Below are 16,456 nucleotides of genomic sequence, written 5' to 3' on the forward strand. Positions count from 1 at the left end.
GTTTATGCGTCATCACAGCAACTGTGCTTTTGAGCACACTCACGGCCTATAATTATCTTTATTGTCGTTACTTCTAGTCTTTTTAAGAAAAGTCATGCAAGACGCGTGAAGAGAGTGTCATTTTCGCAACAGCGCGAGAACTTCGTCATCTTGCCCGAAATTATTGCTAAAGCGAACAATTTATGCTTGAATCTCAGAAATTCTGATGTTGAAGTGTTCATGTTGTGCCTTTTTGCATATTCGGTGAGAGGCTTTTGCATTTAGTCGGTATTGTTTCACCCATGTGTGGCTATATACTTTTAGCTACTTTTACTGCCCTTGGCTCAAGTTGGCTACTTTTTGGCTAGTTTTTCTGTTTTTTTCTGGTAATTTATTGTCATTTGGACCCTCCAACCCTGCCTGCAAGAGCATAAATTACAATTTCGCCGTGCAAGAGGGAAATTTTTGCGGAGAATAAAGAATTAAAGCTCACAAAAGCCCATGAGCTGTGGATGATCGACTCACTCTCACACATCGAGGAAATTTTTTAATACGTTGATAGTGCCTGTGTCGGCGTTGGCGTTTCCGATTTGAGATATATTCTTTATCGCTTTATATTATTCACTGAAGGCCCGTCCACGTAATCTACATTTATGATAACTAAGGAAAGTTGCTGATTGGGCTAGTTGGTGTGGCATGTTCCAGGGTGTAGAGCGCGACGGAGGGATAAAGCAGAGCGGCGCGTCGGTTCGTTTTGTTGCTATGGTAGACGTAGCGCTGTACAGTCGTGCGCAATATGATTGGCAACACGGGAGCGCAGGGCCTTACTAGTTGAAAGATTGCGCATGGTTTCAATTTGTCCGCTCAACTAAATGTTATTTTCTCGTTTGGGATCACCCCCAAGTCAGACAACAGCGATTAGTTGCGGAAACAAGGGCTTGTGGAAGCCATGCGCAATCTTCGGACTATAGTGAGGCCACGCGCTCCCGTGTTGCAAATCTTATTGAGCTCTACTATACATCCTCTCCCTTTTTTTGAAAATTCATTTTAGGAGATTCATCAAAGCGGTAGTTATCGAAGTATGCCAGGATCCTCAGCTCTTTTTCAGGCGAGGTAGTTTTTTTGTCCACTAATGCCCTCGGAGCTCGTTAGGTTTAGCGTAAATGTATCACGAAAGTTTTTATTTTTTCTAACTGGAATTAGGCACGACTCCGAGTTAGAGAAATATAGAGTGTCATGATCGGGGAACTCAACAGTGGCCGATGCTCCACTGCAAATGACAATGATTCTCGGTTGCAATATATAAACTCAATGCTTTGTCATCTTAGTGATGACAGTAACAAGAGAATATAAATACGTGTGGCAAGACTTGAAAATGGCCGTGTTCGAACAGCTGCAAAAACAGAGGTTCTTGTAAAGCTGCCTATTGTTCAGAATCCCAGGAAAGTCGACGTAGTTAACGTACCGACATAGCACGACAGTAAAATACTCGATTGCTTTTCTGGCCATTTTGAGTAGAAAGACACAAAAACCTTCATCTTGCTCTTTCGTGCACTCGAATATAAAGGCGCCCAAAATCGCACATGCAGCGACAGCAAGCGCAGGGATCAGCACGGCCGCACGTATTCGGCGACTTCGGCGAGAGTCATGAAAGCACTGCACATCATTTTGTTTCTCGGCGCCGCGATACAGGCCGTGTGAGTACAGTCCCTAAAGGACAACAAAGCGATGCCGTTTATATCTCTGGGAAGAGACGTACAATGGCACCATTAATAACTGTTGATTTTCGCGTCCAAAAACCACGGTATGATTATGAGAGACGCCGTAGTGGAGGGCTCCGGAAATTTCGACCACCTGGGGTTCCTTAAGGTTCATGTGAATCTAAGCAGACGGGCCTCTGGCATTTCGCCTCCATCGAAATGCGGCCACCACGGCCGGGATCCGATCCCGCGACCTTCGGGCCTGCAGGCTAGCACCATAACATTTGTTAAGAACGGTAAAAACGCACTAGAAACAGTGACACAACTAGAAACAGTGACAAAACACGCGCGCGCGCAGCGCTATGTGTGTGTGCGTGTGTGTGCCTTCTTTGTGTCGTTGTTTGTTTCGAGTGCGCTTTTACCGTTTTTAAAAATGCACTATCAACGTGGCCAGATTGCCACCTTGGTGACGCACCATAACCGCTAGACCATCGCGGCGGGTACAATACAACCGTTGTAATCATTAACTTTTTACGAGCCTAGATTTGTTGTTTTCAAGCTCACCTAATGTAGTAAGCTCTACAACAGTCATGCCAGGAATTAGCGCCCATTCGGCTGTTGTTGCGACAGAAAGACCAAAGGTCAACGATTTACTTCTTGCGAGAATAGAAAGATATTTTTTTACAGCGAAAGCTGTTATGAGATCGTTTCACCGGCCGTTTTTGGCGCCGTAGTTGTCCGCCGCCGCCGCCACTGCCGCCGCCGCCGGTGTCCGTAACCAGTATCGCTCGAAATAAGAAAAAAACTAAATAAGAAAAAAATTCCAGGAGGGAACGAGGTTCGAACCTGGGCTCTCTGCGTGGGAGCCCAGTATTCAACCTCTGAGCCATGCCGGTGCTTAAAACTGCTTTGCAAAAAGGTCCTATACAGGCTTCATGTCGGGAGGAACCACATAGCATATGCAATATAGCGTGGTAGAAGAGTAAAATAAGCACCAAGCGTCGCACAACGCGAATTCTGTAACCAGGCGTCACACAATGCGAATTGCGCAACGAGTAGGTTGTTGAATGCTTCCAACCCATTACAAAGGGCTGTGCCATAATTCTTCGTCGTCATCAGGCATAGCATCAACAAAGTGCGCATAATGCCTTACATGTGTTTAGCAGGTACCACGGCTCTCCGTAGAATGACGAAAATGGCACAGTGCCTGCTGGCCTGTATTGGTTGCCAAGGAAGCCCATAAGCGCATGATCCATTTCCTCGGGGTCTCAGTAAAATTACAATGATTTATAGCGTAGTGGGTTCCTCGCAAGTGCACTTGTATTGGTTGCCAAGGAAGCCCATAAGCGCATGATTCATTTCCTCAGGGTCTCAATAAAGTGCTTCCCCCCCCCCCCCCCCCGTTTCTCCCACGTCACCGTATGTTATACAGCATGACGGGAGAGGGAAATAGCGACCGGGCGTCACCCAATGCAAATTGCATAACTGGTGGGCCGTTTAAAGCTTCCAACCCATTACAAAGGGCTGAGCCATAATTCTTCATCGTCATCAGTAGTCGCGTCAACAAAGTGCACATAATGCCTTACAGACGTGTAGCTGGTGCCTCGCTTCTCCGCAGAATGACGAATAATGTCTCAGTAGGTGCTTCCCAACTTCACAAAAATTGTGATTTATGGCGTAGTGGGTACCATTCTAGTGTACTTCTATTGTAGCCCCAAGAGAGCTTACAACGGGCTCTAGAAACGCCGCTCTTCCAGCTTTCGCTGTGACTGTACTGCGATTTCAGCGCAGGCCTGGCGTTTTTTTATGATAAAGGGGATTATGCAAGTATAAATAAAAAACTGCTTCAGTGCCTGCCTACTTTTGAATGCTTAGCGGACGAATGTGATATTCATGAACTGTGGAATACGTTCAAAGTGAAATTGGGTGAGCTTGCAAACGAACATATACCAAACGTACATTCTTCCAAACTTAAAAAACGTAAGAAACCTTGGGTTACATCATCCATTATACGAATTATACAAAAAAGGAAACGGGTCTTTGCGCAGTATAAGAAATGAAGAGCAAGGCACTTTATGAGAGGTTGGCACAAATAACGCTTGATTATAAGACCAGTAGTAACATCGCAAAAGAAAACTATTTCAAAGGACTGAATGAATGGTTGAAAACCAATCCTATGCTTTTTTGGAAGTATTTAAAGGGGCGCGGATCAAGTGATCTGGGCATTCCAGAACTAGTTTGCAATAACCAAGTCGTCACGGATCACGAAGCTAAGGCAACGTATCTAAATGAGTTCTGCCGTTCAGTGTTTCTTCCAGCGAAATCCGACAGTTGAACGACCCCAGCTAGCAATGCCTATGGCGCAGGTGAAACTCAGCGTGCCCGGTATTAAAAAGTTGTTGGAGCAATTGGAAGAATCCATGAACTCATGAACGCATAGCGCAGTGGGGTCGTGCGGGAACCCTGGGACGTACGTGCCCAAATCCCTTGGTCAAATAAAGTTTTACCTCCTTCTCCAAGGCACTTGGTCCTGACGGTACCTCACCACGCGTGCTAAAGCGCTGCACTCCAACCGTCTCCCTTTATTTTTTTATTATCTTTAAGCAGTTGCTCTGCGCCAGTGAACTGCCTTACGACTGGAAGAAAGCACACGTTGTGCCAATTCATAAAGGTGGTTCGAGAAAAGATGTCCAAATTATAGGCCCATTTCCTTAACACGTATTGTATGCAAATTAATCGAACACATAATTTACTCAGCTATCATGAAGCACCTCGCAGAGAACAATATTTTAATTAAAGAACAGCATGGCTTTCGTAAGGGCTTGTCCTGCACTACACAACTTGTAGAATTCTATCACGATTTAAGGTGTGAAATTGATGCTGAGGGCCAGATAGATTGTTTGTTTTTAGACTTTCGAAAAGCTTTCGACACGGTTACTCACTCACTTCTTATTTACAAACTTCAGCAAATAGGTATACATAGTGATGTTATCAAATGGATTGAAAATTTCTTATTGGAGCGCAGCCAGTGCGTTATAGTTAATGGCAAAAAATCGAGTTACGTAAACGTCACCTCAGGAGTCTCACAGGGCTCTGTATTGGGACCTATATTATTTTTTATATATATCAACGGCATAAATTTGGGTATTACGCCCACCTTACGACTGTTTGCAGATGATTGCGCGGTGTACCGAGATATATCTTGTGATCAGGACGCGACAACACTTCAGGGAGACTTGAATAGAATACATGACTGGTGTAAACAGTGAAGGATGTGTTTAAACGCTCAAAAGTGCATCGATATGCGTTTAACTAAAAAGCAAAAACGACTGATAAATAACTACTCTATAGATAAGGAGTTGCTTACCAGATTTGATGTTTCTAAGTACTTAGGCGTCGTGCTTTCTGCTGATTGTTCATGGAATGCGCATATTAGTGAGATAGTTCGTAAGGCTGGACGGGCGCTGAACTTTGTTCAACGAAATCTAAGATGTCGCTAGATTGAATTAAAGCGGAATGCGTTCACTACATGTGTAAGACCAATATTAGAGTATGCCTGCCCACTATGGGATCCATCGGAAGCCAATCACACTTCTCAGGTTGAAAGTATTCAAAACAGAGCGGCCAGGTATGTACGTCCTGGGCGGGTACCGTAGAACCGACAGTGTCACAATGTTAAACAAGTATTGCATTGGGAGTTGTTGTCTTCGCGCCGACGGAAGTTAGGGCCGAAACTGTTTTTTTTTCAAATATATAACAACAGGGTAGGCATAAACAAGGATACTTACTTGGACACTTTTTTATCTTTCTAAACGTAACTATCACAGACTCAAAATACGTGAATACTGACCCAGGACGTGCACGTTCGCTAATTCTTTTTTTCCAAAGTGTGTAGCAGACTGGAACAAGCTTTCTGAAAAACAAGCCTGTTGCGCTAATGAAGACTTATTTGTATCTCTGTTGTAAACCCCCCTGCTGTAACGCCCATGGGCAATGCGGGGTAATTCTTGAATAAAGAAAAAAAAACATGCTTTATAAAGGCGAAATACTTATATGTCTGATGAGCTCGAGATCTTGCGAGTCCTGACGATACATCGCGAGACTTCACGAATGGTAAAAAAAAAGAGCCGATAAAAATCAATCAAAGGCCACTTGATACTCAACTGTATGGCACAAGCTTGATGAAAACCAATAAATAATGAGGCCGAGGAAGGTACAGGGGACGTTATTCGTAGCCTTCTAACTGTATTGTAGTAATTATGATATAACAGTGGAAGAAAAGACAACTCACCGCCGGTTAGCTGGTGGTGAAAAGCATTTATTTCGACTATGCACAAGTGAAGGATAGGGGCGGCCTTAAGATGCCTCTGGTTAGAAGACGCCACCCAATTTTGTCGACCGCCCTTGACGTGACGCCGCGTTCCATCGCAACCAATGGAACGCAGCGCACGCTGAGGGACGGATTTGACCTTTTCGTACTGTTAGCTCGTTCAAAAGGGGGTGTCGCCAGAGCTCGGAAAGATACCGAGTTTCGCCAAACTCGGGGCATCCTGCATAGCACCCCAACACCTGATAGGAGATAAGTATGGAATTAACACGCGCATTTTCGAGGTGGTAGCTTCATGGTACGACCCACCGGGTGCTTTATGTTACAGTTCCCATAAAATAAAGTGTTCAAGGCAACGTCGCCAGTATCAGCTTGTCTCGTCAATAGGGCAACTGGTTGCGTGTAATAAACTACAGAAATAAATGAATTACAGTGAGCGTTGTCGATTACCAACTGTAATCGATTAGTCAAAACATTACAAAAATGCAATTGATTAGGAGTGATCATATCAATGTAATTCGTTGCTTGAAAGTTCGAGTTACGCAACAGAAACATGTCCACAATACATACTTGTATTTTTGAAGCGACAATGTTTCAGTGAAAGTACGTGGAGGATGTTTGCATACGGAGACCGATAACTTGGAATACTGGGAGGCTATAAACAGCCAGACGCGCAGAAACAATAATAAACTCGTGCACTCATTGATGAACAAACTTCATTTTCCACTTCATTTTTCAGGTGCGCCTACTGGAGCCATGAGTACTCTCAACACAGCCAATGCTTGGCTTACGTGAGTGGTTTTATGACTTATGCTTCCATTGATATGCTTCACTTGACTGAAAAGAGCAGCGGCAATTTGCTTTTGATTGCCCGTTTGAAACGCTCGAACATCTTGTGTGCTCTGGCCCCGCTTTTCGAGCTCAACGAAGCGCCTTGATCGCCGCACTCCGCCGCCAGTGTCTACTCGCGGATAGACAGAGGCAGGGTTTAAATTCAGGGAGGCCCAGAGGGACCCGGCCCCTCTCAATTTCTTAAGGAGGGGCTTGCCCCCCCCCCCCCTTGACAGGTGAGGCTGAGCCCCCTCTAGACAGGTGACCGGCACCCATTTGATAAGCACTGGAGTTGATTCTTTTGGCAGTATAGTATTTTGTGGGGGGAAATATAACTCCAAGTTTTCTAATAATGCTTTAATTGCGAGTATTCTGTTGAAGGGGCGTCAGTAAAACAGAAAAAAAAGAACAGGCATCGTAGTCTGCTGAGCGCAATTTCTCGAGTCACTGCACACCACAGGTCACTACCCTGGTCGACTAAGCTTCTTGGCACAGCATACTGTTTAACAAGGCACCTGAGCGTGAAGCTACCAGGCTCGTGAATCAGTGAAGGTTCACCTTGGTATCTTTAGGTTAACGGTCAATTTTCATTCGTTTAGTTGTGCATTACAAGTTTGGTGTAATGCGACAGAGGCATGTATTTTGCCTACATTTTTTAGGCAAGTAGGTGTCAAAATAAAATATAGCATTGTCGTGCCTGAGTTTCTCATGCATTGAGTCAATTAATGTTAATTAATTTCAGCTCGCGTGTCTTTAACCCTTTACATCTTGAGTGATTTTTTAAAAAATCATTTCCAAAATGACAATTTCTTTTAGTCCTTGATTGATTAGCTTGTTGAATAGGAGGAAAACGAGAGAGAGGAAAGACATGGATGTTAACCAGTTTGGCATAACCGGTATGCTACCCTGCACAGCGGGAAGGGATGGGGGAGATTGAAAGAAGATTTAAGAAAGAGAGAAAGAGAGGGTAACACACACACACACACATAACTTCACAGCGCAGAGCGGCAGTCTTGTGCGGTATGCGGCATCATTAAGAGTCTACAGCCGCTCGTGCAAGTCTGTCGTCCTTAGGAATTTGAGCAATGCCTTGGGCGCTTGAATTCTCGATGACTTTTCAGGATGACATTGGAGACGCTGCGCAGAAACGATCCCTCTTATTTGCTCTCGCTCGTCTTCACAACAGAACGATGACACTAGCACGTTGAATAAATGCCCGAAATACACTCAGAATAATATATTTGTTTGTATATAACATTCATAACAATTTGTTTCAATTTGTTTTATTCTAGTGACAGTTGGTTTCACTACACTGTGGTCGTATATATATATAAAGTTTTCGTACGTTCCTTCGCTCAAGCCAATTTTTATTAATCACTGGATCCACTGAAACCACCTGCCTGATATATATATATATATATATATATATATATATATATATAATATATATATATATATATATATATATATATATATATATATATACATATATATATGCCATAGCTCAAGATTCAGGCCTGGACAGAGGGATCTCCTTTTCCCTAACAGGCTGTAGAAGCCGCTCACCGCGTCCTCGGCCATGGAGGCTTCTCTCTTATCCTTCTCCTCTTCACTTAGACAGTGATTCCACTCCTACGCCAACAGCGCCAAAGTGCTCCAAGTTGGATTTACTGCGCCATCCTAATAATAGCGACGGAAATCACCGGCCGGCGCGTAAGAACCCCTCCACCGTCCCCTCTCCTGCTGTCTCTTCATGCTCCTTACGAAAGATGGGCGGGAGGTTTCCTCTCTGTTTGGTGGGAAATCAACGGCAGGCCTCGCACGCGGGGGGATGTTATAGCATGTGCACTCCGTGCGACGGAGACGACCGGCTCGTTTCATCTCCGCTTCAGTCGCGCTCGTCGTCAGCGCTCGCGAACTTTGGCTCGCGGGTAGAACATACGATGCGCGGGTTGATGTTATCAATTTTGACTTTATACGAAAAATGACGCAACGGCGGCGGCAAGAACGCGTTGAGAATGTCCATATAATTGCTGTTAACATTCAATACGCAATATTAATGCTAAAGCCTTAGATGCCTCATCAAACACTAAAATTAACCGTCGGCGTCGGCAGCGTCAACACGAGTGATGCAAAAAAATCATCACGTGATGACGTCATCATGACGTCATAGTCGCCAAAACTCGTGACACACCATGACTTCATACGCCGTGATGTTAGGCGGTGGCATCATCACATGACATTGTCACTTTGTACTGCCTTCGTGATCAGCGCGCCGGTAATGGAGGCACCGAGGCAGTGTAAAATCAATTGAGGTGTAGAGTGGAGGCAGTGTAAAATCAATTGAGGTGTAGAGAGCTTGCAATGCCTCCGATCCTGGAGGAGGTGTAAAACCACGTTAGGTGCAGAAAGCATTCAGAGGGGGGCAGGGGAGGATCAATACATCGAGTGAGGAGAAGAAGAAGATGGTTTTCGCCTTCGAGTCGTCTTAGGCGAATTGATAAGAGGCCCTGTGAGTTTGCTTTTTCTTTTCTCTTTTTTGCACTGCTCCCTAAAAAAGCACTAGGTGGTTTTCGGCGTACAAACGGAATGTCCTAGCCATGTACAGCTTCGCTCTAAAAGGAAAACGAAGTTTGTTATATCATGTAGACCCCCTTTGAACGCACTTTCGGACACTCCATCTTGCAGGCAACCCGGCGCATGCGCAAACGATAGTCTGGAAGCACTGCGAGAATGCTCTTGCTATGCAGCATAGAGAAGCCTCAGAAAGAGGGAAAGGAGTGTGGGAGGAGGTTGGCTTTTTTGAGACTAGCTAAGTGACGTCATTTTGCGCCTAGCAATACGATAGATCGAGAAGAAAAAGAACCTGACTTTCGTCTTGGAATGGTCTTATACCTGTGTCACTCGGGCACTTTTGAACGGCTATCCAGTCGAAGGCCATTGAAACGCCACAACTCTATCGAATCGATGGAGTTGTCCCGCTGCTACACGGCAATTCTGAACGGCCGTCGAATGGTTCAGGTCTAGTTCAGGCGTCTCTCGCAAAAACTGCGTGGCGCTGCGAATCTTTATTTTCGTATTCATGTCACCGAAAGTTAAATAATACAAATCTGCTTTAAATCACAAATATGCCTGTTGTTTTTGTTTGAAAATTTGAATAAAGTGTTTATTTGTAGTTAGCAATACATATTTATTTTTAAGTTGTTGAGCAGCGAAACTTTGGCCAGCGATACACGGCAAGATGGCACGATCAAAGACAAGCACGTTGCTGATGTCGAGAGTATGTGCAGTTCGCACATTTCAAGTGGCACAAATACCTTATTAGATAATCGATGGCGCTCACATATACTGCTTTAAAGCATACTGGTTAAAGTTTTCTTTTTGTAATCGTGGGTTCGGGTACACTGTGAACGAGAGGGCACGTTTGCACTGTTTCTGCTTCCGTCGCTTAATAGCCATCGAAGTTTCAACGGACGTGTGGGGTGCTCCGTTGACTCGATAGACTATTGACTCGATAGCCTTCGAAATCGCCCCTGTGGCAGCTCGCGCTTGACAGTTGAGTCAATAGAGCACCGGTTCAATGGCCTTCCAAACGCCCGTGTGACACGGGTATTAGGGGAGTGCATTAGGGACAGTGTGACTTTCGCATGCAGGCACTGTTGTACGTTGCGGCGTTTGTTTGCCGCGTTTGCTGATAACCACATATAGATGTACTTAGAGTGTTATTTCATAAAGTGGAATCTTATTGATCCAATATTCTGTTTATTTGCTAGTGTCGAAAATAATTGCTGAAGAGGTTATTCCAGAACACTGCATGACTCCCCTATTCTTGCATTATCGAGTGGAATGCGGAGTGCTCCTAAGTTGATTTTCTCCATGAGATTTGCTAGCTCTTCATAGGAGCCCTATAATAATTATTCAGGCGCTTGAATATAAATTCAGCTTTCTTTTCCAGTGTATTCCAGGATGTGAAATTGGCTGCTCCATAGTGCTCCCAGATGCAAAATTACCGGGCTCTAAAGTGCTCCAAGATGGAAATTTTCGCTGCTCCAAAGTGCTTCAACATGAAAATATTGCTGCTGCAAAAACTGCTCCAAATCAGATGTCCTCGGTAGCATCACCGTGACTTCACATCTTTATTACCCTCTGTCCATTCCCCTACAGGCGCTGAACCGCGCTCGCAACTAGGGCTGCAGAAATAGCGTCTTTCCATCTCCTCAACGTCGCCTCCTCGTCCTCCTGATGTAGGAAAATAACCGTGCTGAGTTCACAATCGTTTCTATTTATGGAGATAGCAATTACATGGACACTCGAGGTGACTTTTCGATGTCGCCATCATGATCCGTATAAAGACCAAATCGATGACATCGCCCCGCGCGTCGTATCTTCTATGTGCGAGCGAAAACTTTCGAAGGCTGCAGACGGGTGCCGCTCAAGCAGAGATGAAGCGCGCCGGCCGGCGTTTTGCTGAGTTATGCGAGAGCAGATCCTAAAAATGTTTGCTTCCATCCTTACTTTGTATAACGTTCCAATTTGTTTATTCACATTCATTGCTTCACCCTTGCGGAGAAACTATGGCTCTTTTTAATGTGTTTTCTCCATTGACCAGCAGCCTCCGCCAGGGGCGTAGCCAAGGGGGGTAGGGGGGGTTGAAACCCCCCGAAAATATTGAATTTTGCTTGCGTATATATACACGCACGAACATACATAAAGTATGGTCGAAACCCTCCCCCCCCCCCCCCCCCTCCAGCAAAAAATTTCTGGCTACGCCCCTGGCCTCCGATATAGGGCGAACAGCGTGATTGGCTGGACTCTTTATTTAAGAGTTCTACCGAAATTAGCATGTTTCTTGTAATATGGACCACGACGTTTTATTTTAAGGCGAAAGACTTAAAATGCCTATGAATAAAAAACCAGGCATCGGCGGCGTGAACCCGAATGTCACCCAACGTCACATGTAGCTCATACCTGCATACCCCTGGTGATAAATTAAGGTGTATATATGCGAATCAAATATGAATTAAGGTAAATCAAGGTGGTGAGGACATGCAAAGCTATGAGAGTGATAATCAAGTGCGTAAGGTGACTCAAATGTGAGTCAAAGTAAATTAACGGGAATATGGGTGAATTTCAGAGGAATAAACTTGAATCACATGTGTAATAAAGTGAATGGAAGGTGAATAAAACGTGAATCAAACGTGAAGGCACAGGATTTCTCCTGTGCTATTCTTAGCGTTACCTAAAGGGGCTGTCAATTTCATTCGTGATTTTGACACAAGCTCATAACTGACAGACAAGTTTAACGACCGAATTGTGCTTGTGATGCTAGTAGGGTTTAACTTTTTCTGATGACTCGATTTGCGGTCAGCCTGTCTAAACTAAATATCACAATGCAAACAAAGAAAGTTAAGAGGAAGAATTACTGGGAGGAAAACCCACGCCATTTTTCTTTTTCAATTTTGTATTGTTTCGAATTCGCCTTTCTAAGTTTTGCCGGAGAATATGAGCTACGCGACAGATTTCCTTGCTCAACTATTGTGTGTACATTAGCTGTGTGCCGTTAATAATCCAAGGCAGAGCTTTACTGATGTGAGCACGTCTACGAACGAACTGGCATACAATCGGAGTGACCCAAAACACGGTCACAGCGCATCGCTCGCAACCGAAGATCAGCACATCGCATACCAGGAGAAAAAGGCGTATAAAATAATACGCGATATCAGGTAACTTTACCGGCCACAAGCTATGCTCGCAGCCTATGGAGGGCTCGTTACGTAGAAGGTGTCCAAAATCTGGAGCTACATTGCGAAAAGGCTGCAGTGGTATATGTTTGAGAGTACTATACACTTGAGCAGTAGACCTAGGCATTTTTGCCAAAGACAGTCTTGGGGTGTTAGTTTAAAAAGCATAAAGTTATTCCACTGAATACGTGACATCGAATGTCGAGTAGTTCGTTTATATGTCTCAAAGGCAAAGGTACCCAAAATTTACCTAAAAATAACCCAACCAATGCTAATAACTTATTTGCTTACATCTCATGGAAGCGAGAAAGAGAAATGGAGGCTGCTGTTTGGGTGATATTTTTAAATTTCAGTGATATATACAAGCACACGTGACCACTCGCGCTTTCTTTCAGTGTTGGCCGGACCACCCCAACTATAGTCCCTGCAGTCCTGGATGCCTGTGCTACCGGAGGTTTGACTACCCCAGTTCTGGTTACTGCTTGGATCCAAAAAGACCGATCCCTCATCATTTCCGCATGCTTGGCGCTCGCTACAATCGCTCTAATTAGCTGCTGCTTACAACCTGCTGCACACCGATCGCATTCCTAAGATACGCGAATAAAGTATTTCCTCCAGTTGGCCTTGTTATGAGAACTTTAGACTCCTACACACATAAACTCTAAAAAAAAAATTTGCCTTTGTGTTCACAGTGTGTTAAGTTCTGCTTTCAAGACACTGCATAACGGCAGGCCACGCAATTGGCCTGACATTCTTAAGTGTCCATGCTCCTCTTATGCACAGCGCTCCCTCATGTTTCAGCAATTTTGAATTGAGATGTCATAAAAATCAGTTAACATGTATGCTGAACCTCTGAACGACATCCACATGAGAGCTTTTGTGATTTGTCAAGTAGGTGGCCACAAATTTTCCTTATAAATGAATGTTCTGAAATTTAGAAAGCAATAGACGAAATTAGAAAAAATAAATAGCTCAATTTTATTGAAAGGCGTATTAAACTGAGGCAGAAACACTCATACAAACAGTCTCTACTGGCCCGCTGGAAAGGACAGCGCCTTAATCGGAGGTTACGTAAACGCATAACTGAGCTGAACAAGAACATGGAGAATCATTGCCGCGCCCTTTCTAAGCAAAAGTGGGACGCGGTTTGCAACTCGATTGACGGTCAGGTCCGAAATGGCAATCCTGGAACCTCCTCAAACACCTGCTCGACGACACCAACACCCGCACGAATCAGCGTCATTCGCTCGCGAAGATACTCCATCAGGCTAAACGGACCGTGCCACCGGAAGACGTCGCCAAACCCTCGTGCAGAAATATCTCCCGCTTCCCACGGGCCCTTCGACTCCTCACCCAGAATACTTTGGTACCGACAACGCTCAGTTAGACGCCGACTTTTCCGTCGAAGAGGTGCGGCGAGCTCTCCACGAACTCAATGGCCGCTCCGCCCCTGGCCCCGACGGCATCACCAACAAGCTTCTACGCAACCTGGACGACCCCTCCGTCACTTATGTCACAGACACCATCAACGAAATATGGAAGAACGGCGAGCTACCCGATGCCTGGAAACTCGCCCACACGATCCTCATTCTTAAACCGGGCAAGGCGCCGAGCCTAGATCACCTGCGTCCTATCTCGCTCACGTCATGCGTGGCCAAGGTGGCTGAGCACGTCGTCCTCAACAGGGTCGGTCGATACCTCGAAGATCACGATTGCCTCCCACACCACATGATTGGCTTCCGGCCAGGACTATCCACTCAAGACGCTATGCTACTTTTAAAGCATCAGATTCTCGACAGAGGAAACACTCAGGACACCCGTGCCATACTCGGCCTCGATTTAGAAAAGGCCTTCGATAACATCGCACACTCGTCCATTTTGAAGGCGATCGCAAACCTCGGGCTGGGGTGTCGTTTTTACGACTTTGTCCGCTCCTTTCTCACTGGGCGCAGAGCCGTCCTTTGCGCAGGAGACCTGGTGTCGGAAGAAGCCGAGCTCGGACAGCGAGGCCCCCCCAGGGATCCGTCCTCTCACCGACGCTCTTCAACCTCGTGATGATCGGACTCTCCGAACAACTCTAAAAAATCGAGCGGTTGAACCACACAATCTACGCGGACGATGTAACCATATGGTGCTCCACAGGGTCGGATGGCTTCATCGAGTCCACCCTACAGGAGGCCATCAAAACCACCGAATCCTACCTCGAACACACCGGTCTCAAGTGTTCCCCCGCGAAGTCGGAGCTGCTGATATACCTGCCCAAACGCCGCGGCGCAAAGCCCAAAGGATGGCAACCCCCGGCCGAACGCAACATCATCCTCCACACCAGAGATGGTCGTGCAGTCCCCAGGGTAGACTCCATAAGGGTCCTGGGCATGATCATCGAGTGCCGCGGAACCAATACCCAAACGGTGCAGAAGCTCAAGACTAGGACTGATAACGCCATACGGCTAGTACGTAGAGTGGCCAACCGGCACCACGGCCTGAAAGAAGACAACTTGATGCGTCTCGTACACGCGTTTGTTCTGTGCCATTTCACGTACGTCGCTGCCATGCACAAATGGCTGCGTACTGAGCGCGATAAACTGAACGCTATTATTCGAAAGGTCGTTAAAAGAGCCCTCGGCCTCCCTATGAGCACTTCCACGGAGAAACTCCTCGAGCTCGGCGTGCACAACACGCTTGAAGAGATCGCCGAGGCTCAGGAACGGGCGCAGCTGCTCCGACTCAGGACCACCAAGGCGGGCCGCCATACTCTGCACGAGCTTGGCTTCTCCTCAATGGTCGGGGACACCCCAGAGTGGACGCCGGTTCCCCGCGAAATCCGAGATCTCATCACGATCAATCCCATTCCGCGAAATGTACACCCCGACTACAACAGAGGCAGGCGCCTTGCGCGGGCGACCGCCCTTCTCAAGCGTATAGACGTGAAAGCGGACGACGTCTCGTTCGTGGACGCCGCTTCCTATCGCAACAACCGAGCCTTCGCCGCGGTCACGGTTTCATCCACGCAGTGGATAATAAACTCCGCCACCATCCTCACCCGAGACCCCGAAGTAGCTGAGCAAGTAGCCATAGCCTTAAGTGTGCTCGACAGCAAACGGGAAGTCATCTACAGTGACTCCAGAGCGGCCATGAAAGCCTTCGAACGTGGCGTCGTCTCCGATCAGGCGTTACGCATCCTCCGCAGCGTGGATCCGAGTACTCTCAAGCATCACACCGTCATCTGGTTCCCTGCCCATCTCGGCCGGGTGCCGGGCAACCCGTCCAACCTCAACGAGATCGCCCACGACGCAGCGCGCGCGCTTACCGACCGCGCCGTCACAGGGAAACCTCATCTCGCCGAGTTAGAAGCCAATCGGGACGCACCCATTACGTATAACGACATCACAAAACACTTTTACCTTGGACGCCGCATTTTTCCGCCCCCGCATCCGAAACTTAACAGGCCGCAGGCGCTAAGCCTACGCTTACAGCAAACGCACACATATCCAAACCTCGCCAAGCTTCACGTTTTCTATCCCGACGCGTACCCCAGCGACACGTGCCCCTCGTGCGGACACACGGCGACACTCACACACATGCTCTGGGAGTGTAGAAACGCTCATCTCGGCTGTACCTCACACAAGTGGGAGACGTCCCTCAGAAGCTCGCTTCTCGCCGACCAGCAATGGGCTGTCCAGCAGGCCCATGAAGCGGCCAGCAGGTATTCTCTGTCGGTCCCTACGTGGGAGACGCCCGCTACGCGCTGAGCGCGTCCTGCAGGACGTAAATAAAGTTTTTCCAATCCAATCCAAACACTCATAAAAAGTATATAAATTCTATTACTAATTACTATTCTAGAATTTTTAAAAATGTAAATAAATCCATAACAAATT

General features: G+C 46.4%; 1 long non-coding RNA gene across 1 annotated transcript; it reads left to right on the forward strand.

Moving 5' to 3' along the window:
• Positions 1–1,550: 1,550 nt before the first annotated feature.
• Positions 1,551–13,195, forward strand: LOC119389180 (uncharacterized). The gene is made up of 3 exons (XR_005183050.2): positions 1,551–1,676; positions 6,746–6,797; positions 12,974–13,195. It is a non-coding gene; the product is annotated as an uncharacterized LOC119389180 (long non-coding RNA).
• Positions 13,196–16,456: the final 3,261 nt, after the last annotated feature.

The sequence above is a fragment of the Rhipicephalus sanguineus genome, chromosome 4 (genome assembly GCF_013339695.2).
Source record: "Rhipicephalus sanguineus isolate Rsan-2018 chromosome 4, BIME_Rsan_1.4, whole genome shotgun sequence".
Classification (NCBI taxonomy): Eukaryota; Metazoa; Arthropoda; class Arachnida; order Ixodida; family Ixodidae; genus Rhipicephalus; species Rhipicephalus sanguineus.